General features: G+C 40.2%; 1 long non-coding RNA gene across 2 annotated transcripts in view; it reads left to right on the forward strand.

The window, feature by feature from the left end:
• Positions 1 to 27,114, forward strand: part of LOC133385910 (uncharacterized) — a 422,451-nt gene that overhangs the window by 175,510 nt on the left and 219,827 nt on the right. Inside the window, exon 3 of one of the 2 annotated variants that reach the window (XR_009763008.1) lies at positions 22,638 to 23,639. The exons of the other annotated variant lie outside the window; for it this stretch is intronic. This is a non-coding gene — a long non-coding RNA (uncharacterized LOC133385910). Of the gene's footprint in view, positions 1 to 22,637; positions 23,640 to 27,114 lie in introns of those variants that run through there. 2 annotated transcript variants of the gene reach the window in all.

The raw sequence follows: 27,114 nt of genomic DNA on the forward strand, positions 1-27,114 counted from the left end.
AAGGCTTGACACAGTGACATATGTAATCACCACAGACCAATTAAACAAAAGCAAAGTGGTTCATGTAAATATGTTGAAGCCTTACCATACCAGGGATGCAAAGGTGTTGCAAGTTACCTTATTCCCTGAGGGAAGTGGGCCTGAACTTCCAGATTTGGTACAGGAAAGCAAAGACAAAGGAGGGGTAGATCAAGTGGAATGGTCAGAGGAGGTGAAGGAGGAAGTAAAAGAGGAGATTCTGAGAGTTTTGAAAACCTATAGGAATCTCTTTAGCAACAAACCTGGCCGAACCAGTATAGTTATACATTCCATTGATACTGGAGATCATGCCCCAATCAGATCTGTTCCGTACAGTGTGAATGGGAAAGTTTTGAATGAGATCAAAAAGGAGGTGGAAGATATGCTGGAATTAGGAGTGATCAGGGAATCCATCAGTCCCTGGGCCTCAAGTATTGTCCTGGTTCCGAAAAAAGATGGAACGACAAGGTTTTGCATTGATTATCGGCTAATCAATAAAATTACTGTCCCAGATGCGTATCCTATGCCTAGGGTAGACGCTATGTTAGAGTTATTGGGGGCAGCAACCATTATCTCTACACTAGATCTCTGTAAAGGATTTTGGCAAATGGAACTAGACGAGCAATCCGGAGCCAAAACTGCCTTCAGTACACCAGATGGGTTATATGAGTTTGTGACCTTACCCATGGGACTAAGGAACTCACCAAGTTCATTTCAGAGGCTAATCAATACTGTGTTGCGAGGCATGTCAGATTTTGCAGTGGCCTATATCGATGACGTGGCCATTTTTAGCAAGTCAGTGCCTGAGCGTGTCCAACACCTGACAACAGTATTGGAGGCCTTAAGAAAAGCAGGCCTCACAATAAAAGCTAAGAAATGCCAGTTTGGACTAAAGGAAGTAATCTATTTAGGACATAAGGTGGGGAGTGGGAAAATCACCCCCTTATGGAGCAAGGTGGAGGCAATACAAGCGTGGCCGATCCCCTTAACCAAAAAACAAGTAAGGGCATTTCTGGGTGTGGCTGGATTTTATAGGAAGTTTGTGAGAAATTTTGGAGAAATAGCAACCCCCTTGCATGAATTAACAAAGAAGAAGTGTTCTGAGCGTGTGGTATGGACGGATGAATGCCAGAAGGCTTTTGATCTATTGAAGCAAGCCTTGTGCCAAGGACCCATATTAATAGCACCAGACTATGAGAAACCATTCATCATGGCTACAGATGCGTCGGACCTCGCGCTGGGAGTCATCTTGCTGCAGGAGAGAGAAGGCACCAGACATCCAGTGGCGTACCTGAGTTGCAAGCTGACGCCGAGGGAGAAAAACTATTCATCGGTCCAGAAGGAGTGCCTAGCGGTCGTGTGGGGACTGAACAAGTTGCGCCCATATGTGTGGGGACGAAGATTCACAGTGACTACGGATCATCGGGCCTTGTTATGGTTGCAGACTATGAAAAACCATAACACTATGCTGCAGAGGTGGTCCTGGGCCCTACAGGACTATCAAGTGGACTTCCAGTTCATCAAAGGCAAGGACAATGTACTGGCCGATGGACTTTCCAGGCAAGTGGCTGGGACTGCAGTGACATGACCAGACAGAGGAACAAAGAAAGACATTTTCCCCATAGAGACTTTTATTTGTTAACGCGACGTATAAATCCTGGAACAGGAATAATACTCTGCCGTTGTTTAAGGGGGGGGAAATGTGATGTTCCTATATATTAGTGTATATATGGTAAGTGCTGGTTGTTTAGAGTATACATGGTAAGTAGTGAAAGAGGAGGGGGAGTGAATGGGCAATAGAATGCTTGATGATTGGCTGAATGTTTAAAATGGCTGACAGTATAAATGAAAGGATGACAGGTAAATCTGGGTGAATGTGAGGTGGTAAATTGTGGAATAGGGGGGAGAAGAGAAAGAGTGGATTGCTTGGTGGGGTTTGAGAGAGTTGTTTGTCAGGAGAGAGTGAAGAAGGAGGGAGGTGGAGTTCGGATTAGTATTGAGTAAAACCATATGCTTATGTGCCTTAAGAAGAAATCCTGTTAATCTTGTTAGTTTTGTTATCTGTAATAAATACTTAATTTGGTTTACCAAAGGCCTGATCCTTGGCTGGGGTTTCACAGACCAGAAGGGAGGGTAAGGTAATGACCAAGGCTGAAGGGGAACTGTAACAAATGGTGGCAGCGGTGAAGAGAATAACAATACCAGTATTCAGAGTCTCTGGGAATACTAGTATTGGGATGTTACTGGTGGTTGCCTAGCAGGGGGATCTGTTGAGATCTGTGCTAGAGCGGGGAGAGAAATCATAAGAGAGAGCGGTCCGGACTGGTGGAGTCCCTGGTGGTGCCTAGAGACAGGCAGTAACCACGAGCAGGTAGGAACCTGACAGGGAGAGCCAGGGAAGGACGCATCACAGAGCACTAAAACTTTCATCACCGTTGCTTATGGATTACTGCTCAGTATTGCACTTTAAATTATATCCATGTTTGTATTTGATCATTCCTCCATGAACACAAACATGCTCTTTCTTCATCTGTTAATGTTGCTAACCAGCACCCCTCATTGCATCATAGCAGGCATGTTGGTTGAGTTCTGAACCTGGCAGTATATCATCAGGTAATTATGACTTTATTCTACTTTATTCTGTCCTATGCTCCCTAACTTTTCTTGTCTTTCTTTTTGCTGCTGCATTCACCCTTCCCCCCCCAAGTGTTTTTAGTCATTTATTGACCCAAAGTAGGCAGAACACTACATGTAATTTCTTCACCACTGATTTTAACTGGGCAATACTCATTCAGCAGCCATTTTGTTTTTAAGATCTTCCTTTCTGCTCTTGTTTTGTGTTAATTTTGTTCCGAGTTGTGTTTTCCTCTCCATATGTATCATTAGCAAATATTATATAGTCATCAGCAAAAAGTAAATGTGTGATGTTCACTGTCAATGTTTGTTCCATTCTCTCAGAGGACTTTAGTAAAAAATGCTCCAGAACTGTAGTGAATAGTTTTAGAGAAATTGTCTTCCATTCTGTCTTTTAAAACATTTTGGTTTTTTGCAAACATGGATGCAAGACAGATAACTGAAATTACTAAAATGCAGAAGTCAGTATGAGGCAGAATAACTGAAATCCTATGCGTATTTATTTGGAAATATGTTTCACTTAGTTCACTGGGACTGACTTTCTACTCAGTGGGTTAAGGATTGCAGCCTAATAGACCTTTACAGCTCAGCCATTATACCTGCTGTGATCTGTTTAACTAATTGATCAGAACTATAAGTATAGATGACTTCAGCACATGCCAGGTTCTGTTGTCTAGTGAGTTGGTCAGAAGTGTTTATCCAAGATGTCCAACACTAGGAATATACATTCTATATTTGGACACTGGATATTTTTAAAGAGTCAATGGATTCATTCTGTGGGATCACTAATAAATAAAACTAAAATATAATGGAGATTTAACTTCATAAATGCCAATAATCAGATTTCAATCCTGTTATACTGCATCTTGGATAAATTCTCAAATTCGTTCAAAAGAAATAACAAAGAATCTAAATTCAATCTCATGTTATCAGTCTCTGTTATCTTATTCCAATAGCCCTTTGCAAATGAAGATGACCATCACATATGATGAAAAGGATTCTTTTGTTTCAGCAACAATCCTCCATAGTAGAATTAGTATGTTAAACATCTCCCCAAATCTTGTACCCATTTTTACATACTTGGTTTTCTTCACAATGAAAACAGAATCCAATTTTATACACTTGTAGACAATTTTTTTGTTCTTTTCTCTTAAAAAAATCAAATGGTGTGCAACCTTTCTGCACTTATCTTTTCTTTGGTGGATTACTAATAATGTAGTGGTTGAAGAGAAACAAAAAATCTATTTCACTTCTAGTCAACTGAACAGTATGAAAACATACACAGGAGCAAATACTCGTGGAATGTAATTCATTTTGCCAATCATCATCATCATCATCATCATCATCATCATCAAAGATTTAGAATGATAGGTCAAAGAATTCCTTTATAAGCATTAAAAAAACAGAAGTGTTAGAAGAGGTTGCCTCATGTTTGAACATCTCTTTTCAGCATTTATGTCCTTCTCTACTTTAAGAGGTAAACTCTGAAGTAAATGGAAGGAATTATCTTGAAATTAGATCTATGTCTAATTAACATAGTACCTTTTTGTCATATCTAAATTATTGTCCAGGATTCAACTTGGATAAAGGCTCCCATAGATATGAATGCCTTTTCAGGCTATTAAATGTAAGTTTCCCTTAAGGAAAAGTCAATGGAAATCAACTTTTATTGGGATAGTGCTATAGTTATCGATTGCTGCTGATTTGATTGCGATTCTGTAGTTTTAATTATGACTTTTTATTACAGTGTGCCTTGTTTAATCCAGCTGATGTTGTTAGCCACCCAGTGGTCCAGATTAGAGGAAGGACAGGATACAGAAAGAGTATAATGCTAGGCACACCATTTGCTCCACCTGTCCTTATTTACTATGGATAATCCCTGGTGATTGTTTTCAATTTTTTACCTATCCCTGGTAAAAAGCTGCTAATTTTCTCTGGTTTTGCTTTTGGAGAGGATTTGGAGATGGCTTTTAACAAATATATTAGTGTGAGTTGCTAAATTGACATACTTCAGGTTCTTCTTCCCCTAGGTAGAACCTGAGTGGACTCTTTTTGATCCTAGCACAGATCAAGCAAGTGCAAGCAGGAACATTGAGAGTGCAACCCTTCACATGCCACTGAATTCAGTGTGACTTACTCCTAGTTAGGTGGTTATAGGTTATATCAGGGATAGTCATTATTATTATTATTATTATTATTATTATTTATTAAATTTATATACCGCCCGACTAGCAATAGCTCTCTGGGCGGTGAACATAGAAATACAATAACATAGGAAATACAATAAATGACACAATATAATACAAAATAACATAGTCTAAAATCAATACAATAACATTTTAAAAATTAAATCAATTTAAATTAAAATGCTTCAGAGAATAGGAAGGTTTTAACCTGGCGCCGTTGGTGCCAGGCGCACTTCCTCGGGGAGACTGTTCCATAGTTCGGGGGCCACCACTGAGAAGGCCCTAGATCTTGTCACCACCCTCCGGGCCTCCCTATGAGTTGGAACCCAGAGGAGGGCCTTCGTAGTAGAACGTAGTGTACGGGCCGGCTCATATCGGAAGAGGCGTTCCGCAAGGTATCGTGGTCCCGCACCGTATAAGGCTTTATAGGTTAATACCAACACTTTGAATCTGGCCCGGAAACATATTGGCAGCCAGTGCAAGCGGGCCAGAACAGGTGTTATATGCTCGGACTGCTTGGTCCTTGTTAGCAGTCTGGCTGCCGCGTTTTGCACTAGCTGTAGCTTCCGAACTGTCTTCAGTGGTAGCCCTACGTAGAGTGCATTGCAGTAATCCAAACGCAAGGTTACCAGAGCATGTACCACTGATGTAAGGTCCTCTTTACTCAAATAGGGACGTAGCTGGGCTACCAACCTAAGTTGGTAAAATGCATTCCTTGCCACCGAGGCTACTTGAGCCTCAAGTGAGAGGGAAGAGTCTAAAAAGACTCCCAGACTACGAACCCGCTCCTTTAGGAGGAGTGTAACCCTGTCCAGGACAGGGTATATATCCACCATCCGATCAGAGAACCAGTCCACCAACAGCATCTCAGTCTTGTCTGGATTGAGCTTCAGTTTGTTAACTCTCATCCAGTCCATTGTCGCGGCCAGGAAACGGTTCAGCACATCGACAGCCTCACCTGAGGAAGATGAAAAGGAGAAGTAGAGCTGCGTGTCATCAGCATACTGATGACAACGCACTCCAAAACTCCTGATGACCTCTCCCAATGGCTTCATGTAGATATTAAAAAGCAGGGGGGACAAAACTGATCCCTGCGGGACTCCATATTGGAGAACCCACGGTGTCGAGCAATGTTCCCCGAGCACTACCTTCTGGAGACGACCCGCCAAGTAGGAGCGGAACCACTGCCAAGCAGTACCTCCAACTCCCAACTCCGCGAGCCTCTCCAGAAGGATACCATGGTCGATGGTATCAAAAGCTGCTGAGAGATCAAGGAGAATCAACAGAGTTACACTCCCTCTGTCTCTCTCCCGACATAGGTCATCATACAGGGCGACCAAGGCTGTCTCAGTGCCAAAACCGGGCCTAAAACCCGATTGAAATGGATCATTGTGGTGTCCTCCTGATATTGTTGGATTCCAACTCCCATCAGTGCCAGTCAGCATGGCCAGAAGACTTATTTATGCTTAGGCATGTAATCAATTGCACTGAAAGACACCATGTAGCATGCTGCCTACCAGTTCACAAACTATAGATGGCCAGGCTCATTTTGAACAGCTCTGTATTTATGCTTGCCTAGCAAATTGTTACCCTTTGTTAGGTTTAAATAAGGCATACAGAGTGGGGCCTTCAACAATGTGCGTGTGTGTTCAGGCAGGGATCCCTGTGTTATTGTGTGAGAATAAGGATATTATAATTAATCATCATCAAGACCACCAGCACATTATCTTTCATAATGATCAACATTTATTGGCGAGCCACATCCATGCCATTTTACAAAGAATGAGAGTGCAAATCCTTATCCAGAAGGCTTACAGTCTTTCTAAATAATAGACACAGGGAAAGAAACAAAGGGAGAAGTAGACATGGGAATAATATGGATGTACCTAGGCTTAACTGAAGGAAATGCCTAAGCACAAATTCACAAAAATATCACTATTTTCCAGGGCTTGGACTAAACTAGCTCATTTGAATGAAGTTCACTGAACTAGTTCAAAAATCTCTGAACTGCATTTGCCCAGTGAACTTTGCATGATTTCTTATTCATCTTCACTTTCATCTAACCCTCCCCCTTCTACCACAGTGCACTGCAAAGGGAGTAACTGTCAGGTCCAGACTCTTTTTTTAAAGCAAGTCCTTACGTTACCAGGAACAGGAGACATGACACAAAATGTGTTCTAAGGCAATTGAAGCTACTGTTGCTAAGGATGCTTAATCACTTAATCATTGTTGCTAAGCAATCAGAAGGAAGGAACATGAAGCATTTCCTGTATCTTGAAGATATATTACCACGTTGCCCAAATGTTTGTTTGTTTGTTTGTTTTTACTCTTAAGTTCTTTCTTTAGAGTTGGCATTGGGAGAGAGCAGTACTCTTATAACTTTAACAGGCAGTGTGCCAGGTAGAAATTAAACAGGGCAAACCTTTTCTAGTAATGAAATACAATTATGGAAAAAGCTTCACCTGTTGGCATTCTGTCTGTCAGACATCATTAATAGTCAGTTACTTTTGTGCTCTCCCCCACCTGCGAAGAGGGCACAAATATGCATGCGACAAAAATATGTGGAATTTTGTTTCTTCTTTGTTTCTGGAAATATAGGAAGACGTAGTATTGTATTATGATATTTGGCATAATATCATCAATCTAGCCTGGTTACAGCTGTTATCCTATAATTGTAAAGCATATCTTTATTCATTATAGTCTTTCATTATCTTTAATATACAGTGACAAATTGCATGAAAATAATTACCCTCAACTTGTGGGATGATCCTACAAGAAACGAAATAGTGGAGGTAAAATGCTGTTTATTTATTTAGTGTTTTATTCTATCAATAATCTATTGGAGAATGAACTAGAATATGTAAAATGATAAGCATAATTTATTTATTTATTTATTGTTACTGTAGCTGTAGTCCTCTTCTTCCACCTCCTCCCAAAAATCTTCTTATCTCGGTGGGGGGGATGGAACAAATTTTTTGCAGTTTTCTTATTGTGGTCATTATGTAACAGACATGGGAAAATAATGATCATTGGTTGCAGTCTTAATAATCTCACTTTGAAGTCCAGAAATGTCACTGCAAATGGTATCCTCTGGTTATATTTACAGTATGAAAGGTGAAAGAGGATAACAGAAAAATACCAGACAGTATCTTTGTTCTTAGATGTAATGCTACCTTTTGAAGACTTAATTTAGGCATCATGGCTGGCATCATGGCAATGATTTCATAGCAAAGTTTGTTTTATTTGTTATCTGCTAGGAGCTGGACTGTCCTGGAGTCAAACAGTCTTGGTCATTTGAGACATTAACACAAATCACCACTATGCTCATCTCAAACTTTCTTACGAACATGATTAAAATGTGTTGTTGTTGTTAATAAAATTAAATACAAAATGTATATCCTACCCCTCCTCCTAGAAGGAGCCCAGGGCAGCAAACAAAAACACTAAAAACATCTTAAAACATCTTAAAAGCATCTTAAAAAATAAATTTTAAGAAAACCTTCTAAAAACAATTCCAGCACAGACACTGAATGGGATAAAGTCTCTACTTAAAAGTCTTGTTGAAAAAGGAAGGTTTTCAATAGGCACCAAAAAGATAACAGAGATGGTACCTGTCTAATAATTAAGGGGAGTGAATTCCAAAGGGTAGGTGCCACAACACTAAAGGTGTGCTTCCTATGTTGTAAGGAATGGACCTCCAGATAAAATAATATCTGCAGCCGGCCCTTACCTGCAAAGCACAGTGATCAATTGAGTATATAAGGGGTAAGATGATCTTTTAGGTATCCTGGTCCCAAGCTGTATAGGGCTCTATACACCAAAACCACAACCTTGAGCTTTGCCGGGTAGCTAATAGCAGCCAGTGCAATTCTTTCAGCAGTGGGGTGACATGCTGGCAACACCCTGCCCCAGTGAGCAGTTGTGCTGCCACCTTTTGCACCAGCTGCAGCTTCTGGACCAACCTCAAGGGCAGCAACATAGAGCCCATTACAGTAATCCAGCCTGGAGGTTACCAGTGCATGGACAACAGTGGTCAGGCTATCCTGGTTCAGAACTGGGCAATCCTAGCCACAGAGGTCACCTGGGCCTGTAGTGACAAAGCTGGATCCAGGAGCACTCTCAGACTACAATCCTGCTCTTCCAGGGGTAGTATGGGTCCAAAGCAGGCAATTGACCAAGTATCCGGACTCAGGAACCACCTACACACAGTGCCTTTATCTTGCTAGGATTCAGACTCAGTTTATTGGCCCTCATACAGCCCACCACTGAGTCCAGGTACCATTGCAGGGCTTGCACAGCCTCTCCCAATTCAGATGTTACTGACAAAGAGAGTAGGGAATCATCAGCTTACTGCTCACATTTCACCCCAAATCTCCTGATGACCACTCTCAACAGCTTCATATAGATGTTAACCTTCATGGGGGACGAGGTGGTACTCTGCGGCACCCCACAGCACAACTGCCAGGGGCCCGAAACACAATCACCCAATGCTATTTTCTGACCCTGGAGATGGGTTCGGAACCATAGTAAAACAGTGCCTCCAATACCCATCTCACCAAGTCGGCTCAGAAGGATACAATGGTCAATGGTATCAAAAGCTGCTAAGAGATCAAGAAAGAATGACAGGGTGGCACTCCTCCTGTCCGTCTCCTGATAAAGGTTATTCATCAGGGTGACCATATATGCATAGCCATGGCAACAAGGGAGAGGGCCTTCTCAGTGGTGGCCCCCAAATTATGGAATGATTTTTGTGACGAGGTGTGCCTGGCACCAACACTGTTATCTTTTTGGTGCCAGGTCAAGACTTTCCTCTTCTCCCAGGCATTTTAGCATGTGTTTTAAATTGTTTTAAATTTTTAAATTGTGTTTTAAATTGTTTTTAAAAGATGTGTTTTTAAATTTGTATATTTGTTTTAATGTTTTTAACTGTACTTTAATGGTTACTGTAAACCGCCCAGAGAGCTACAATAGAGAGTATTCTATTGTAAACCGCCCAGAGAGTACAATAAATAAATAAATACAACCTTTTCACATTTGTGGACAGACTATACCTGCACAGAATCTGTCTTGAGTTTTATCAGCTTGTCCATGTAATACTGCTATAACTGTTCTTAGCAGAAGAGCTGCTACAATACCCAATTTATAAGGAGTGCAATCCTATGTGTAGTTTCCCGGGAATGACCTCCATGTTGCTTACTTCTGACTGCATAGGTTCAAATTATAAAACATGTTGAGCTTTAGCTAAGAACGAATCAGCCAGCTGAAAGGCAACCTTTAGTTTTTAATTAGAAATCCAATCAACCTTGACAGGAAGTGTTAGCATGTAAACTGCTAGCATGAAGTCCATCAAAGAAAAGAAGAGGCGTATCCTGCCTTTGTTTGATTATTTTCCTCATTCTCTGACTTCTCACTGCTAAGCTGCCACAAAGAATAGTTTATTTTGTATTTGTAACTTGAAATGATAGCTTCAGTCATGGTTGTTCAGCTGCATAGACTCCATATATCTATTACAGTAAACAGACAAATCTGAGACTTTGGTCCCAAACAGTCATCCAGCTCCAAGGCAGTGGCGAAGCTGGTACTAACCACAGTGTATGTATGGGTATGGCCCTTAACAGTTGTAAGTTTCCAACATTTTAAAGCTTGAGATAACATGGAGATCCCTTAACCCAACACATTAAACTGAATGGTTTTTGCTAATTAGATTTGATCACACTTCGAGAAGGCTATGTTGACAACTCTTTTATCAGGCAAACTTGAGAATGAAAATAAAAATGAAAAACTCAGTGGGAGAGATGAAAAACAAGGCTCATTCCATCAGCTGTGCAGATATTAGTTCTATCGGACCTCCTGTCTCTCAGCTGTCATCTAGTAGCAGACATTACACCATGGGAGAAATAAGGGCTTGTTCCATCAGTTCTCCTAAAATACCAGCTCCATCAGGCATCTTCAGTCCCTGAACTGTTTCCAGCTGGTCATGATGAGAAGTACTGTTTAACATTAAGAAATGGCACCTGAAGTTGCCTTTTTCCTCTTCTGCCTCTGTTTTTGTGTGCTATGTCTTTTGGATTGTAAGCCTGCAAGTAGGGGCTGTCTTGTTTTAAATGATTCTCTTTTTGGCTGAAGAGCAGGACACAAATACTCTAAATAAGAAAGGAAGAAATATCTCATTAGTAATGAATCACACATTTGAAGGGCAGAAATTCACATGCAACTCATAACTATTAAGTGGCTAATTTATTGAATGAAATATAGTTAGAAATAAGGGTTGCCAACTGTTTTCCTAATGAGGCTCCTGTGTCTTTAATAAGGTTGCCAACTTTTACTGGCTGCTGTTTCTCTGTCTGTAACAACTGGTTCATTTAGCAGAGGTCCATGTTTGTTCCCATGTCCTATAATCATTGAATCTGATTTCTGCAGATTATATGTTGGTTAAATGCATGGGAGTAGACCAGGCTGCATTTTTTAGATCAATTGTCTTAATTGTCACAATTTAAAAAAGAGGAAAGTGAGCAGATAAAACACACACACGACCCCTAAATCTCCTTCCCCTTTTTTTTCCCTGTAGGCTCCCTGTGCTACAAAAGCAGCTTATTAGAAAGCCAGGTGCTCTGCACCTTACAGATATTTTCTCTCTTTCCCTACCCCCCCTGCTTCTCACTATTTTACTCATTTCCTGTGATTTCTCCTCCCAGTTCTCTTTCACACTTAACTTCTGAACTTCCTGGCCTACCTGACCTGTAAGTTGTTCAAGCCTGAGGCTCGGTTTGTGAGTACTTTCATCTCTCTCTCCTTCTCTTTTATGTCTTTCACAAAGCCACACTGTGATTTTTCTGACACTCTCTACCTGTCATTCACTCTCACTTAACATTCCATTCCATCCCTTCCCCTTTTATTAAAACTTCTCTCACAATAGATTTACACTGAGTAAATGTGTGTGTGTGTGTTGGGTGACCATTATAAAATTCCATTAAAAAAGGCTTTTTAATAAAAATTGCAAATGTAATGGAAGATGTGGTAGGGTGGTGCTGTGTTCCTGACCTCCAGTTGGCTGCATCGCTGCTGCTTCCTTGCAGGTAGAGGGGGAGGAGCCGGGGAGTGGAGAGGCTGGCATGATGCAAATTCACCAGCAGAGCCACTCCAATACTCCTGCTGATACATTTGCACTGCACTACCCTCGCCACTGCTTTGCGTTTTCACCTGTACCTCCAGGTAAGCAGCAGTGATGTGACTGACCAAAGGTCAAGTGAGCACCTCTGCCTCACCACTCTATCCACTACTGAATGTTATACAACTCATGTGTAATGGCATATACTAGATGTTTCCCTTGATTTAACATAACAAAAATTTCCCAAAAGATGTGGTACATATGGAAAAATACCCCCCCCCCCGTTGATGGAAGAAAAATATATACCACTTGTCAGCTAGGGATGGAGGGATCAACATAGTTCTGTCCTGTTCTAGTTTTATATGCTTATAGAACTGGCTCAGTTTCATCCCATTTGTGGGTGGATTTTTTAAAGGAAAAATCCCAAAAAGCACACAGTGCTTACAAGATGGCCCAAAAGTTGCCACTTTATTTCTTTAATAAATTACAGCTGCTTAGAGCATCTCTGTGGCAAAAATCTGTTTCAAAATGCTCCCAGGAAGTGAATGTACTTCATAACATGCAGTCTCTTTCTGGGGAATTACATAGAAAAAAAATATGGATGCCCCAAATGACACCATCACTCCTGCTATGAAAAAAAGTCCTAGAGTTGCATTCTCCTGAGCTTCCCTTCACTACACCACTGGTGTCTGCACCATACCTTCTCCTGCTGTTGTGTCGAACCAAAATGATGAGGGGACAGGAGCATCTTTTCTATGAGGAAAGGCTAAATTTTATGAAATGTGTAGGCATGTAACTTGCTTTTTAATGTACATCCCATTTTAATGACAGGTAAAAACTGCTGTATGAACTCTATACATTTTTCAGATACATGTCAAAAGATGTTTTTTAAAAAAATGTTACAGAATCTTATAGTGCAAATTATTTGGAAACTCCATAGTTTTGCTTTTGTTTTTCATTTTGAAATAGAGCACATTTTATATTGGTGACACCAGTGATTAAATAGTAACTGCCCAATCAAAACCTTTTCTTTCAATTGAATTCTAAGTGTTTGAAACATGCTCCCAGGGAAGTTCCTTAGATTTTGTCAGTATATTCTTATTTTGTCTTCTCTATGGCATCAAGTAACTGATTGAATCAGAGCTATGTCTCCACTGACTCTGCTATTGTCAGCTTTGTGTTTTTAATTATTGTGTTGTGCTTTGATTTTATGTTTATGTTTTGGTAGTTTATTAATTTTTATTATGAGCTACCTGTTAGCAAAATGTTTTTAGAATTCTGGGTACCAAATCTTAACAAAATAAGCAAACAGAAACTTTGCTTTTAAAAAAACTACATTCTAATAAATAATATTTGGACATTTTCAACCAAATTCTTTTCATTGGTCATTTACTCAGCTTGGATAGTGTTTATGTCATTTGTTTTGATTGTGAAAACAGCTGAATAGGAATAAGCAATGTGAGGATCTAATCTCTCTGGAAGTATAGGGATCTAAACCTTTGTTTAATTAAACCTTTAATTAATTTTTGTTTTGTTAACTAATGAACATTGATGGAAGGGATTATTCGTGTAAATAAGGGACCGAAGACTTCAAATCACTAATTTATTTATTTATTTATTTATTAAATTTATTAGTCGCCCATCTGGCTGGTTGTCCAGCCACTCTGGGCGACATACAAGATAAAAAACAATACATTAAAACGTTAAAATTTAAAACCATAACAGTAAAAACCTAACCCACCCCAAAAGCCTGCCTGAAGAGCCAGGTCTTCAAGGCCCGGCGGAAGCTCATCATAGAAGGGGCATGGCGGAGATCATTTGGGAGAGAGTTCCACAGGGTGGGGGCCACTATTGAAAAAGCCCTCTCTCTAGTCCTCACCAGTCTAGCTGTTTTAACCGGTGAGATCGAGAGAAGGTCTTCTGAGGCTGATCTTGTTGAGCGGCATCCCTGACGATGCTGGAGGCGCTCCTTCAGATAGACTGGGCTAAAACCATGTAGGATTTTAAAGGTCAAAACCAACACCTTGAACTGGGCCCGGTAAACAACCGGTAGCCAGAGCAACTCCTTCAGCACTGGAGTGATGTGATCTTGCCGGCGGCTGCCTTTAATCAGACGAGCCGCCGCATTCTGTACCAGTTGCAGCTTCCAGACCGTTTTCAAGGGTAACCCCACGTAGAGCGCATTACAGTAGTCTAGGCGAGAGGTGACCACCGGTGGGAGCAGATGGTTTGGAAGGTAGGGGCGCAGCCTCCGTATCAGATGGAGTTGATACAGCGCCGCCCGGCTCACAGCCGAGACTTGAACCTCCATGGACAGCTGGGAGTCAATAATGACCCCCAGGCTGCGGACCTGGTCTTTCAGGGGCAATCGTACCCCATTGAGCACCAGGTCCACATCCCCCAGCCTTCTCTTGTCTCCCACAAACAGTACCTCGGTTTTGTCAGGGTTCAGCTTCAGCTTATTCCTTCCCATCCAGCCACTCACCGACTCCAGGCACTTGGACAGGGTTTCTACAGCCAACCTCGGTGAAGATTTAAATGAGAGATAGAGCTGCGTGTCATCCGCATACTGATGACATTGCAGCCCAAATCTCCTGATGATTGCCCCCAGCGACTTTATATAGATGTTGAACAGCATCGGGGAGAGGATGGAACCCTGTGGCACCCCACAAGTGAGAGGCCAAGGATCCGAGACCTCATCCTCCAATGCCACTCTTTGGTACCTACCAGAGAGGAAGGAATGGAACCACTGCAATACAGTGCCTCCCATGCCTAACCTCTTCAGGCGGTCCAGGAGGATAACGTGGTCAACGGTATCGAAAGCCACTGAGAGATCAAAGAGGACAAGGAAGGTGCATTCGCCCCTATCCCACGCCCTCCTCATATCATCTACCAAGGTGACCAAGGCTGTTTCAGTCCCATGTCCAGGCCTGAAGCCCGATTGAAATGGATCCAGACAATCAAATTGTTTTTAAAAGAGAGAAAAATTAGGTATTCTTCTAAATCTGGTTAGATTAGAAATTTTTCAAGCAATATGCATATTTTTGGCAAAAATAGTATTTTATGTCCAAATCGTATTTAATGTCTCTTCATTCAAAGAGTTCACACCATTTATCGGGAAAAGTAAATAAAATAAGACTAAAGGAAGATTATTCTGCAAAGATTATTTTCAAGCTTGGCATTGACGGAATATGCAGAGCCATTGATTTGCAGCATCAACCTTTCTTCTTTTTAAAGTTATGCAAAACACAACTGAGTAACTAGTTTATGCATTCATATAATATCCAAATTACTCTATAACTTGCATTGCTGCCTTTGTTATAATGTTCAGTGCAGACAGGGCAGGCACAAGCGATTTCACCGCCTTAAACCCTGCTGCACCCCCTCAGCCTCTCTCTTCCCCTTCTGCTTACGTTTCTCCACTTTTACTGCTGTGTTACCAGTGGCTGCACTGGATCTCCCCCTCCTCCAGCCCTTGCTCTAGGAAGAACCAAGTGGATCCTTCCTGAGAATGATGCATTGTGGGTGAAGTGGATGACAGAGTGCCTGTACTGCTGCACCAGTTTGCCATGGCAGCTAGAAATGCTCTTTAAACTTAGGAAACAAGTTTAAATTTCCTTGAGGTTATAATCAGCTGGCTTTTACTCACAGTAGGCCAATTGCAATTAATCACCATGACTAACTTAGTCCATTGATTTCAGTGGGTCTACTCTGAGTAAAAGTTAGTTGCATGCAACCCTTGGTATTCTATACTTTTTTCCTAAGAGCATTTCAAGACATACAGCAAATTGCAGTGCAGGCCTTCTTACTGTCACTTCACCAAAATACATTGCTCTGAGAAAGGGCTCCCTTCCCCTTCCTAGAGCGAATTGGAGGGGATAACTGTCGGAAAGCCTCATTGGGTGGCTGCAGTAGTAGGACTGGCAACCCAGGGGGAGGGCAATTTGCTGCTCCCTCATGCCTGCCACTTGAAACAGTTGCCACATTATGCCTATGAGGCACTGAGGGCTGGCCTCAAATGCTGGGTTTTGGCCCTAGCCAGTGTTAAGTTCCTGCAGTAATGTAAAGGACTATTGTGTGTTTGTGTTATGTGCCTTCAAGTCGATTACAATGTATGGAGATGGTATGAATCAGCGACCTGCAATAGAATTTGTTATAAACCACCCTGTTCAGATCTTGTAAGTTCAGGTCTGTGGCTTCTTTTATGGAATCAATCCATCTCTTGTTTATGGAATCAATCCATCTCTTTTTCTTCTCCCTTCTGTTTTCCCCAGCATTATTGTCTTTTCTAATGAATCATGTCTTCTCATGATGTGTCCAAAGTATGATGACCTCAGGTTCATCATTTTAGCTTCTAGTGATAGTTCTGGTTTAATTTGTTTTAACACCCAATTATTTGTCTTTTTCACAGTCCATGGTATGTGCAAAGCTCTCCTCCAACACCACCTTTCAAAGGAGTTGATCTTTCTCTTATCCACTTTTTTCACTGTCCAGCTTCCACATCCGTACATAGAGATTGGGAATACCGATATGAATGATCCTGATTTTGGTCTTTAGTGATACATCTTTGCATTTGAGGACCTTTTCTAGTTCTCCATAGCTACCCTCCCCAGTCCTAGCCTTCTTCTGATTTCTTGACTATTGTCTCCATTTTCATTAATGACTGTGCCAAGATATTAATAATCCTTGACAAGTTCAATGTCCTCATTGTCAACTTTAAAGTTACATAAATCTTCTGTTCTCATTACTTTAGTCTCTTGACGTTCAGCTGTAGTTCTGCTTTTATCCTTTCCTCTTTCACTTTCATCAGCATTCATTTCAAATCATTCCTGGTTTCTGCTAGTAGTATGGTATCATCTGCATATCTTAAATTATTGCTGTTTCTCCCTCCAATTTTCATACCTCCTTCATCTTGATCCAATCCCACTTTCCATATGATATGTTCTACATATAGATGAAACAAACAGGATGATAAAATACACCCCGGTCTCACACCCTTTCCAATGGGGAACTAATAGGTTTCTTCACATTCTGTCCTTACAGAAGGACAGTAGAAGAAGGACTATTGTACTTCTTATTAAATAGTATTTGCAGCACAGTCTTATGCATGTTTACTCAAAAGTAGGGATGGGCAACAAATTTAATTCAGTTCGCATATGAAGGTGAGCCTACATAATTCACATATTCTGAAACAATACTGAACCGCAGTTCTTAGTTGAAATTCACTTCTCTGAATTTTGCAATGCAGTTTTAAAAATGCATTTAGGGCAAACTGTGCATTAAATGCATATAATAGTGAAAATAACAAAAAATATTGGAGGAAATTGCTTTGCAAAAATGTGTATATTAGACAAAATTGCCTACAAATGTATGTATGTTTGGAGAAATTCTCACTAAAATGCTGATGATTCTTCATGAGGATTTAAAAATGTGGAAAACTGAATTTAAGACTGGAAAAAATAGAAACAGAGAAACTAACACTAACAGATTCACCCATCCTTGCTCCCTAGTAAATTCATTTAGGATTGCAACCTTCATTTGTTATTTTGTATTGGAATACATAATTCAGCATGGGGAGCTAAAATATATATATATTTGGTTTGGGTTTTTTTTAAAAGGAAATGTTTTAATAAATCTGTACTTTCTCTTTTCTTAGGAATAAGTCCCTTATAATGCAATACTATATATGTTTACTCAAAGTCACACGGAGTTAATTGGGGCTTACTCCCAAATAAGAGGATATACAATTGAAGCCTTTTATTGCTGTAAAAAGACAGTTTAGATATTTTCCTTTAATATGTTCTTAGAAGAACTGTACGGATACAGTTAACAATTGTGAAGCCTCATTAATAAAGTTAATGAATCGATTTTGCTGTTAAGATGCTCAATATTCCCTGCAACTAACATCATGAATATTTAATCAAACATTGATCTCAATCACTGTCTTCAAACATTGGTCAATCAGGCGTGATCAATGTTGTTCATTTAATTTGCCTGTTATTTTGTTGTTGTTGTTGAATCCAATAAAGCCATGCTATCATTTCATTACAGAAACTTTTAATATCAGACATACTGGATTTTCCTTTTTTTACACTGAAAATCTCAAACTCTGGTTTATTATGTTAGCTCCCACATGTAGCTCCCACTATTAGAAAGGGAAATGTACAGTGAAATTCCTTATGTATTTACTCAGAAGTAAGGTCCATAAGCAAGTCATTTTGTAAGTAATAGTTGTGGGTCCAAATGGACACCCAGTCCTACATTTTGGACATCCACTGGACACAAAGATACACATAAAATGTAATCGCTGAACCAAGAACACAATTTCAGATTCAAACACAGACCTAAGGTATGAATTTTTAGTGAAATTGAATAGAAGCAGTAGAACATAGGTGCACATTACACAATAATTCTTAGGGTTCTAACAAACCACCTGCCTTTCTGAAAAAATTCTTAACAAAATATCTCTCCCTGTACATTGTGATGCCTGGTTTTCTGTATGTTTTTTTAAAAAAGAATTCTACTATAGCAGTATGTGTGGATCATAAGCAGCAGTTGTTAATTTTAATTTGCTTTTTAATTCATGTATATACTGGTGGATGGGCAGGCTAGTAAGAATTTGCTAGGCTACTAACTTGTGAAAATGCATTTGCAAAGCTTATTCACTCCTGGTTTTTTATTTTTGGTTTTTGAGCTACTTTCTCCTCAAACCAAATGTCATGGCTTGTACATGGTAGAGAGGCTTTTCACATGCAAGCCATTTGAATGAAAAAGAAGGTAACACTTTGTTTTAAAATTCATAGGATCTGTGTGTATAGGAGGGGCAGGGAGTCTGGGGCTCAAGGATGACATGTATCCCTTGATATACACACATATATCTCTTGATAATTTTATGTAGGAGGCAATGGACAAAAGGAGTGAGAGAGAGAGAGAAAAGGGGGGTTAGAAAGAGGGGGTGCAAGTTTATTTTTTGGTATGTTCAGGTATATAATTTACCATGGAGGTCTAGCAAAGTGAGCGCAAGTGGGTGAAAAGGGGAGAAAATGGGGTGTCAGTAAGAGGGGGGAGAGAGAAAGGGGGTCATCCTGCCCACTCTTGGCTTGGGACTTCCCATCTTTGGGCTTTGGCTCCACCTACCACTGGCTCTGCCCTCTTCCCCTACTAAGCTAGATGGGCCATTGGTCTGATTCAAGATAAGGCAGCTTCCTATGTTGCTGTGTTCCTACTGCCAGCATGTGACCCTTAACAGAAAAAAAGCTCCCCCACGCCAGTATATAAAATTGTAACTTCAGTCTGCTTTTCCTCTCTGAGGAAAACAGCCTCTGATCTCACATTCCTCTCCGGTTTTTGCAGAAATCTTTAAGGTGGGGAAAATATGGTAACATGGCAACATGCCCCCTCTTTGATGAGCTTCCACCAGGCCTTGAAGACCTGGCTCTCCAGGCAGGCTTTTGGGGTGGGTTAGGTTTTACTTAGTGTTGATTTTAATGTTCTAATGTAATTATATGTTTTTATTATGTACGTCACCCAGAGTGGCTGGACAACCAGCCAGATGGGCGACTAAAAAATCTAATAAATAAATAAATAAATAAATAAATAAAACAGCAGAGGGGAGTTTTTTCCCCCAGCTGAAATTGTTCAATAACATCCCCTAGCAGGAGTTGGGATCACAAACATAAGGCACATACCGTTGCACAGTGGCTCCAGATGTAAAACATAAGATGTGAATGTTTTTCTGTTGTGCTGGGATTGGTATCTTTAGCTACAGAGTATTGTGTACATGTTGTCAGCTCTTCAATCTACAGCACCATGACTGAATAATGATGATTATTATGTACAATTAAGTCTACTGATATAATCAGTACTGACTAGTTATCAAAGGTCAAGTATGTAAACATATCTGTTAAGCAACCTTCCCTCTGAACATATTATCCAATGATGGTAGAATAATGGGCTCAATTCAGGCTTTAGTCATGCTTTGAGTAGACCCACTGAAACCAAACTTAATTTGCATTAAGGTAATTGACTGGATCTGGATCCAACGCATTGTGAAGAGTTCAAAATGTAAGCTGCAGAATTATCATCTTTAGACTGTGTTCTGTCTACTTGTTTATTATTGGGTTTAATAATGTGCTAAGAAGAAACCTGCCTACCCACTAGTGAACACCATCAATTTGCTGAATTTCTGAACGTGCACATCTAAAACGGGAATGACAGACAGGTTTGCAGCAATGCAGCCTGTTCTGCATCATTGCGGTTGAATAGTGTTTGAAGTACCTGATGAAATGTGGGTTTAGGAAGAGAAATCAGTTTTCATTTGGAAAGCCTTTGAAACTGACAATCTGATTTGCGGGGGTGGCGGTATTTTATTTATTTATTAAATGTATATCCTGCCCTTTCTCCCAGAAGGTGCCCAGGGCAGCAAAAATTTCTGAAAACTGTAATCTTATGTAACTCTATGAGCACCAGTTGACAAGTATATTTTAAAATTACCGTTAAAGAAAAAAACTATTCATAAACTAGACTAAAACTAAGAAAAAAGCAGTTTACAGCAAGGGTACATAGCATGATACAACATTCATTAGGGTCAGCTGAATCAGAGAATAGTGATCTGACAAAGGATGGTTTAGTAGCTAGCATGTAGGATGATGGACTTTGGTTGCGGAGACCTGGGTGATCTTCAGGCAGTTGCTATGTGCCGTGGTGGCTGGTGGCCCTCAAGATTGGTGGGGTGGAAGGCAGGGAGCCCAAACCGGAGGCAGAGCCAGAGCCAATGACAGACAGAGTCAGCTAATCCTAGTTTTGTCCCCATCCTCCTCCCTGGTGAAGTCTAGAAGGGGCAGGACTCGAACTGAGGAGGAAGCTGACAGGCAGTGCCATCACCCCCTGGACTGGTTGGAGGTAAGAAGGCAGGTGGGTGGGGGCTGACTGAGGCCAGATTGAGATTGGTGGGGCCGTCTCCCATGTGCTATAATGGACCAGCCTCCACTAGCTATCTGAGCCTAACCTACCTAATAAATGTATCATTTATGGCCAGACCCCTGCAAGCTCGACACACTACTGCTCCAGAAGATTTCAGCATCCACTGTGAAAAAAGTACTGAAGTCCAAGAGGAAGTTGCTCCATAACTCATAGGTAGAGCATATGCTGTTCTGTGCTCTTGTTCCACTGCAGTTAGAAAAGTGACAGGGAAATGCACTGGAATGTGTAGAATGAACAAATTATTAACAGGAAACAAATCAGAATGGAATACTCAATAAAGATTGGATGCAGTCTAATCTCCGCATAAACTTTATGCGAGCAAAGTAGGAGGAATGCTCAATTAAACAGGTCATCGGGAAGAGCCCTCTGATATGGGCTTTTGATAATCAGAACAAAGCAAAGAAGATGTAACAGTTGTCTCTGAAATCTTCTTGCTTCCTGTTTTCTACTGTCACTCAAATCAAATGTTATTCTGGAGAATCACTTCTAGAATCTTCTCTCCTTGATAGCTCTCATAGCCTCTACTTTCAGTGATTTCAGACAATCTTTAGCCACATGCTTAGGCTCTGCTATTATTATCTTTCACTCTTCTTTGCCTGGACCGCTTCCGTAGAGTACACTGATAGTGAACAATGGCCTTTTATAGAATCTGTCAGGATCCTCTGAACAGTGACCTTCAATCACCTCTGTGTCTGTTAGTGGCCTGTGTGATAGGGCAGATCTGTGGAGTCACCCTCCCAAAACTGGCATCACTGCAGTTTACTAGGGTGGGGCAGGGCACCAATGTGATCAGAGCCGTGTTGGCGTATCAGTGGGAATGCTGGTTTGGGAGCATTGAATCTGCCAGCCTATTGGCCTGAGTGCAAGAGCCAATGAAAGCCAATAGAATGTTCATTAATTGCCCTATCAAAACTTGACCTTATGGATTCTTCTGTCTAGTGTGCCAGCTGACAGGTCAGACTGTGAACCATTAAGGCCTATAACAGTTTCTGTGGAACTGTATAATATGACCTCTCAATTAAAGGCCTCCCACTATATGCTAAAGCAAGTGTAAGTTAGACATAATATTTTCAGCTCCCACTGTTACACATAACACAACAATAGTATAGTCATAACCATTCTTATTCTATATTCATGTAATATTTTAGGAATTCATTACCTCTGATTTTTTTAAAAAAAAAATCTCCAAAATCATTACAAAAGATTTTCCAGTCCAGAACAGAAGAGCTTTAAATCTAGCTTCTGGTGCACAAAATGCTGGCCAAAGAAATTAAAGCAGATTATTTTTCAAGAGGACAAACAACCAATTGAAAACAACAACAATAGCTTTGCTTTGCTAATTTCCTAATAAAAATGAAAACTAATACAACCACACATAATCATCAGACTCATTTATTTATTTATTCAGTGTATCCTTACTCTACATTTGGTTTTGAATTCTAATGTGTTTCTTCTGGACCTCATTATTTATTTTTCATGTTGAACCATAAAGGACCATAAGCCATAAAGAATATCACTTTTAGGACTGATGAACCGAAGAAAGAAATATTTCCTAAAGGATAAAGAGACATTGTCCGCCTCAGTTATGCCCTTCCTTTTAAACATCCTTCCTTCCTTCCTTCCTTTTTTTGTACAGAATTATTGGGTTACTTTTTCCTCTCTTACAATATACAGCTTTGCAATTAATTTGACCTCTTTTCCATTTTCAGCAAATGAATGACTTCAGCTGAGGAAAGCAGAACTCTTCCATGAAAAATGTTGCCATTAAAAGGAGGAGAGCAAACTGCATAAATTACAAATGAACTGCTGCAGTAGCAGCAATATACAAGCATGTTACCTGATTATACATGCATGTTTTCTTTGCCATTAATCCAAAAAATAGCATGGCAATGTGTGAACCTCGTTGCAATCCAGATTTCTTTGTAAAGAAACACCAATTTTAAATTAGCTATGAATTTATGGGCTTTACATAATGATGAAAAGTTATAATGCTAATTTAATAGACACATTTATTTGGTCCTTTGCTTTCGACATGCCTAACACTGGCCTTTAATACTAATAGAATGCAAATATGCCAATCTGATGCAGGCAAAACTTCTCAAGTGGTAGGTGAATGTTTGTTTCTTTTTTCACTGCCACAAATTTTCACATAAATGCCTCTTTGCACTTATCCAGAATCACCAGAACACAATGGAATTTGTTTTTTGAAGTTTACTCTTTAAAATTACTACAGGGGATAAAGGAAAACAGCAGTAGCAAGCTACTTGTATTTTCTAAAAGGTCTCTCCACTGGAAAAGATCTTCAGATCAGAGATTGGAGTTGGGTTCCATCAAAATGTGGATGACCCCAGCTCTATCTCCATTTCACATTGGGCATAGATGTCTCGGTGGATACACTAAACAGGTGCTTCAGATCAATAAGAGCAGAATGAGGGCTAATAAACTGAAGCTCAATAGGACAGAAGGGCTTTTAGTCAATGGTCTATCAATCCAGGGCACTGGTATTCTAGATGGGGTTGCCTTCCAGATTGGGGGTACAGCATTGCTTCTAATGCCCAGGTGGCAACATTAGGTTGCAGTGCCTTCTGCCAGCTGTTGCTGACGCACTGGCTGCATTCCTTTTCAGAGAGAAATGATTTGTTCATAGTTATCTATCCATGCTCTAGTAACTTTGAGCCTTTATTACTGTAATTTTATTTATTGTATTTTAGTTTGATTGCATTTCTATCTCACCCTGCATCAGGTTGTGGTTACTGGGTGGGTTAGAAAACAGAATAAAGCTACAATAAAATACACAAATATTAAAGCAGCAGAATAATAAAAACATCAAATGAAAATCAAACTCACACATTTACAGATGCAAAAGAACAACTAATATACAGCTGGTATACAGCTGCATGGGCTAAATCAAATCCCTATAAAAGCCTGTTTGATCCTAGTTTAGAGGGATCACTCAAACTGCTGATTGACTAACCAGGAAATGCTCTGCTAAGGGAAGAAGGGAGTGCAGATGTACATGGCTTATTCCCAGTCTTCTAATCTTTAGTTTGGAGGATTGGATAATGTGGTCTAAATGTCATCAGACTGCTACTTACAAGGCTCACAATCAAATGTATGGATTCTTATTGTTCCTCTCCCAGGTGTTTGACACTTGTTTGTTGAAAAGAAATTACTCTGCTTTTAAAAGGAGTGAATTGCAAAGTAGAGGTGTGGGGGGTATTGGTTAAAGTTGCAAAAAAGGAAATGTTGGAGAAAAACTCTCGTGCATTCAGTTTTGTTTAGCTCTATGAACTTGACTCTCTTTTAACATCCCTAATACAAATGGTACTTCTTGATCTAGATCAGCCTTTCCCAACCAGTGTGCCTCCAGATGTTGTTGGACCACAATTCCCATCTTTCCTGACCATTGGCAATGCTGGCTGAGGCTGATGGGAGTTGTGGTCCAACAACATCTGGAGGCACACTGGTTGGGAAAGGCTGATCTAGATTCTAGAACATCCATCTAATAGTTGTGTTGAAGGACAGCATGCTAGCATGTGCCCTTCAGCTAGGATTTCTCTTGCTGTAACTTTGGAAAGAACTGAATCTGGAAGTTCTCTCTCTCTCTCTCTCTCTCTCTCTCTCTCTGTTATTAAACATATATTACCCCCAAATTTATATGATTGGTAAATATTGTATGCTATTTTTATGAAGAAAATTAATCTTTAATGTATTGAGTTTGGATTCCCCTAGGGTAATCTGTTAAGATATTGTGTGCATCATTTAAGTAGATATTGGAACTGCAGTTCTGTCATTTAAAATTTAACACAGTATCATTCATCTAAAACTGCATTAAAGGAGCAAAGAAATTAAAAATAACATTTATACTATTTTAAGTCTTGCACAGGTTCAAAGGTGATGAATTCTAGGGAATCTCCTTGATTAAAGAATTCATTATGTATGCCTGTTTGTAGTAAATTAATTAAACTTTTAGTCCAGATGTAAGCAAAAAGCTAATTTCTAACTAACTGATGTAAGGAATCTGGAGTCTGACATAGGCAATATACACTAATCCATCACTGAGACAGTAGCGGAACGCCTCTCCCGATATGAACCTACCCGTTCACTACGCTCAACATCAAAGGCCCTCCTTCGAGTTCCGACTCACAGAGAGGCTCGGAGGGTTGTAACGAGATCTAGGGCCTTTTCAGTGGTGGCCCCCGAACTACAGAATAGTCTCCCCGATGAGGTTCGCCTGGCGCCTACACTTCTATCTTTTCGGCGCCAGGTTAAACCCTTTTTATTTTCCCAGGCTTCTTAAATATTTTAAATTTCTGTTGTTACATAGACCAGGCTGTTAATTGTTTAACATATATGCTTAGTGTTACTATTGTCATTTTAATGTATTTTTATTGTATTGTATTTATGCTATGCTGTGCACCGCCCAGAGAGCCTCTGGCTTCGGGCGGTATAAAAATTGAATAAAATAAATAAATAAATAATGCATAATTAAAAGTGTATCCAATAGTATAAACATAGATAATAAGGTGATAGTATAGTAACATGAAATGTGCACTGCTCACATTCATGCAATTTTAAAGAAATCCCTAACCCCTCTAATATGGTTTGGATTTAGAGAAGATTCAGAACTGCAGGGCCCCTTCATGATAGACACACACAAACATACACACATACACATACACACACACACACCCCTACCTTTTTTGCTGCTGGGCTGAGAATGATCCTTGTTAACACCCTCTCCAATAACAACACATGTCCCTAGAAGTCAATTAACATGAAAGCGGAGAGTGTTAGCTACTGAAAAGAACCTTCTCAGTGGCTGACTCAGCTCCTGTCACTCTGATTGGTTCCAATCAGCAGGAAAGGACAAGGAAGCATGTTAGAAGAGTCTTCTCAGTGGTTAACACACTCCCCTTTCATGCGGATTCACTCGTAGGATGTTGGAGACAGAAGGAACCCTGCTCTCCAAAAAGTATGAGGTCTAAGACCTCTCAGAGACCCCGAATGTCTAAACCCCTGGTGGTGTCTGCACAACTTCAGGTATACTTGGATGAAGCTAATTATCTAGACTCATTTCAATCTGGCTTCAGACTCGGTTTTGGCACAACTGGCTTTGGCTTTGTATTGGTAGAGGGACAATGGGAGTGCTAAATCTTGTTGACCTATCAGTGGATTTTGATGCCTTTGACTATGGTAACCTTCTGGGTTGGAGATGAGAGGATCATTAGTTCTACCTGATCTTTATTGGGTATAATAGTAATAATATTAATAATAACAACAATAGCTGAGCATCTTACAAGGAAAAATGCCTGAATATCTGTCTTATAAAAAATAATGCCTTTTTCCTGTTGTAATAGTATATCATTGGCTTTAGCAGACTAGGACAACTAGGAAGATTTAATTATGCACGATTCCATTATTATATTTCAAAAAGATTGGAAGGCTATTTTTGTTGTTATATGCCTTCAAGTCGATTACGACTTATGGCGACCCTATGATTTCAATAACAAAGACTTTAATTGAGAACAATTCTGGTACAGTATTCTACTGCCCAAGTAAATAAAAAATTAAGGCTTAACAGCTTGTGAGACCTTCAGAACTATCCATGTCACTTTTCTTCAAATGGCAAATATTGCATCCTGCTTAATACAACTAAAATAATCTTTGAAATCTGATGTTCTATCTTCTTACTCATTTGTCCATTATTACAGAAGTTTTCAGTCATAGGCTCAAGCATTGCCCTCTGTATACTTCTGCATATTTAGCACCTGGTTCACATGCTGAAGAAGTTTCTACATAATCAAAAAGGGGAAGCTGTGATGGCAGAAGTTGCATGGCATTGTGTGGACAAGCCACCAAGCCATATAATCAGCCTCCTCACAAATTATTCCAGACCAAAAACTGGCCCTGCACGGGGGCTAAAAGCATAAACACATTAAGAACTGGGAACTTACCCTCTGTGCCTTTATTTTTTATGAACCTAACATTTCACAATAATTCTGCAAACAAGGTGAGCATTAGTGTATGTAAAACGATATAGAGATGATCATAGTATCTCCTGATCAGGGGCAGACCAAGACATTTTGCTGCCTAAAGGTAGGCAAGGTGACACCCTCTGACCAGACTGGAAGTTGCCACCCTGGGCTCCTGCTGGGAGGAATGGCGGGATATAAATCAAATAAT

Source organism: Rhineura floridana, chromosome 5 (assembly GCF_030035675.1).
Source record: "Rhineura floridana isolate rRhiFlo1 chromosome 5, rRhiFlo1.hap2, whole genome shotgun sequence".
Lineage (NCBI taxonomy): Eukaryota > Metazoa > Chordata > Lepidosauria > Squamata > Rhineuridae > Rhineura > Rhineura floridana.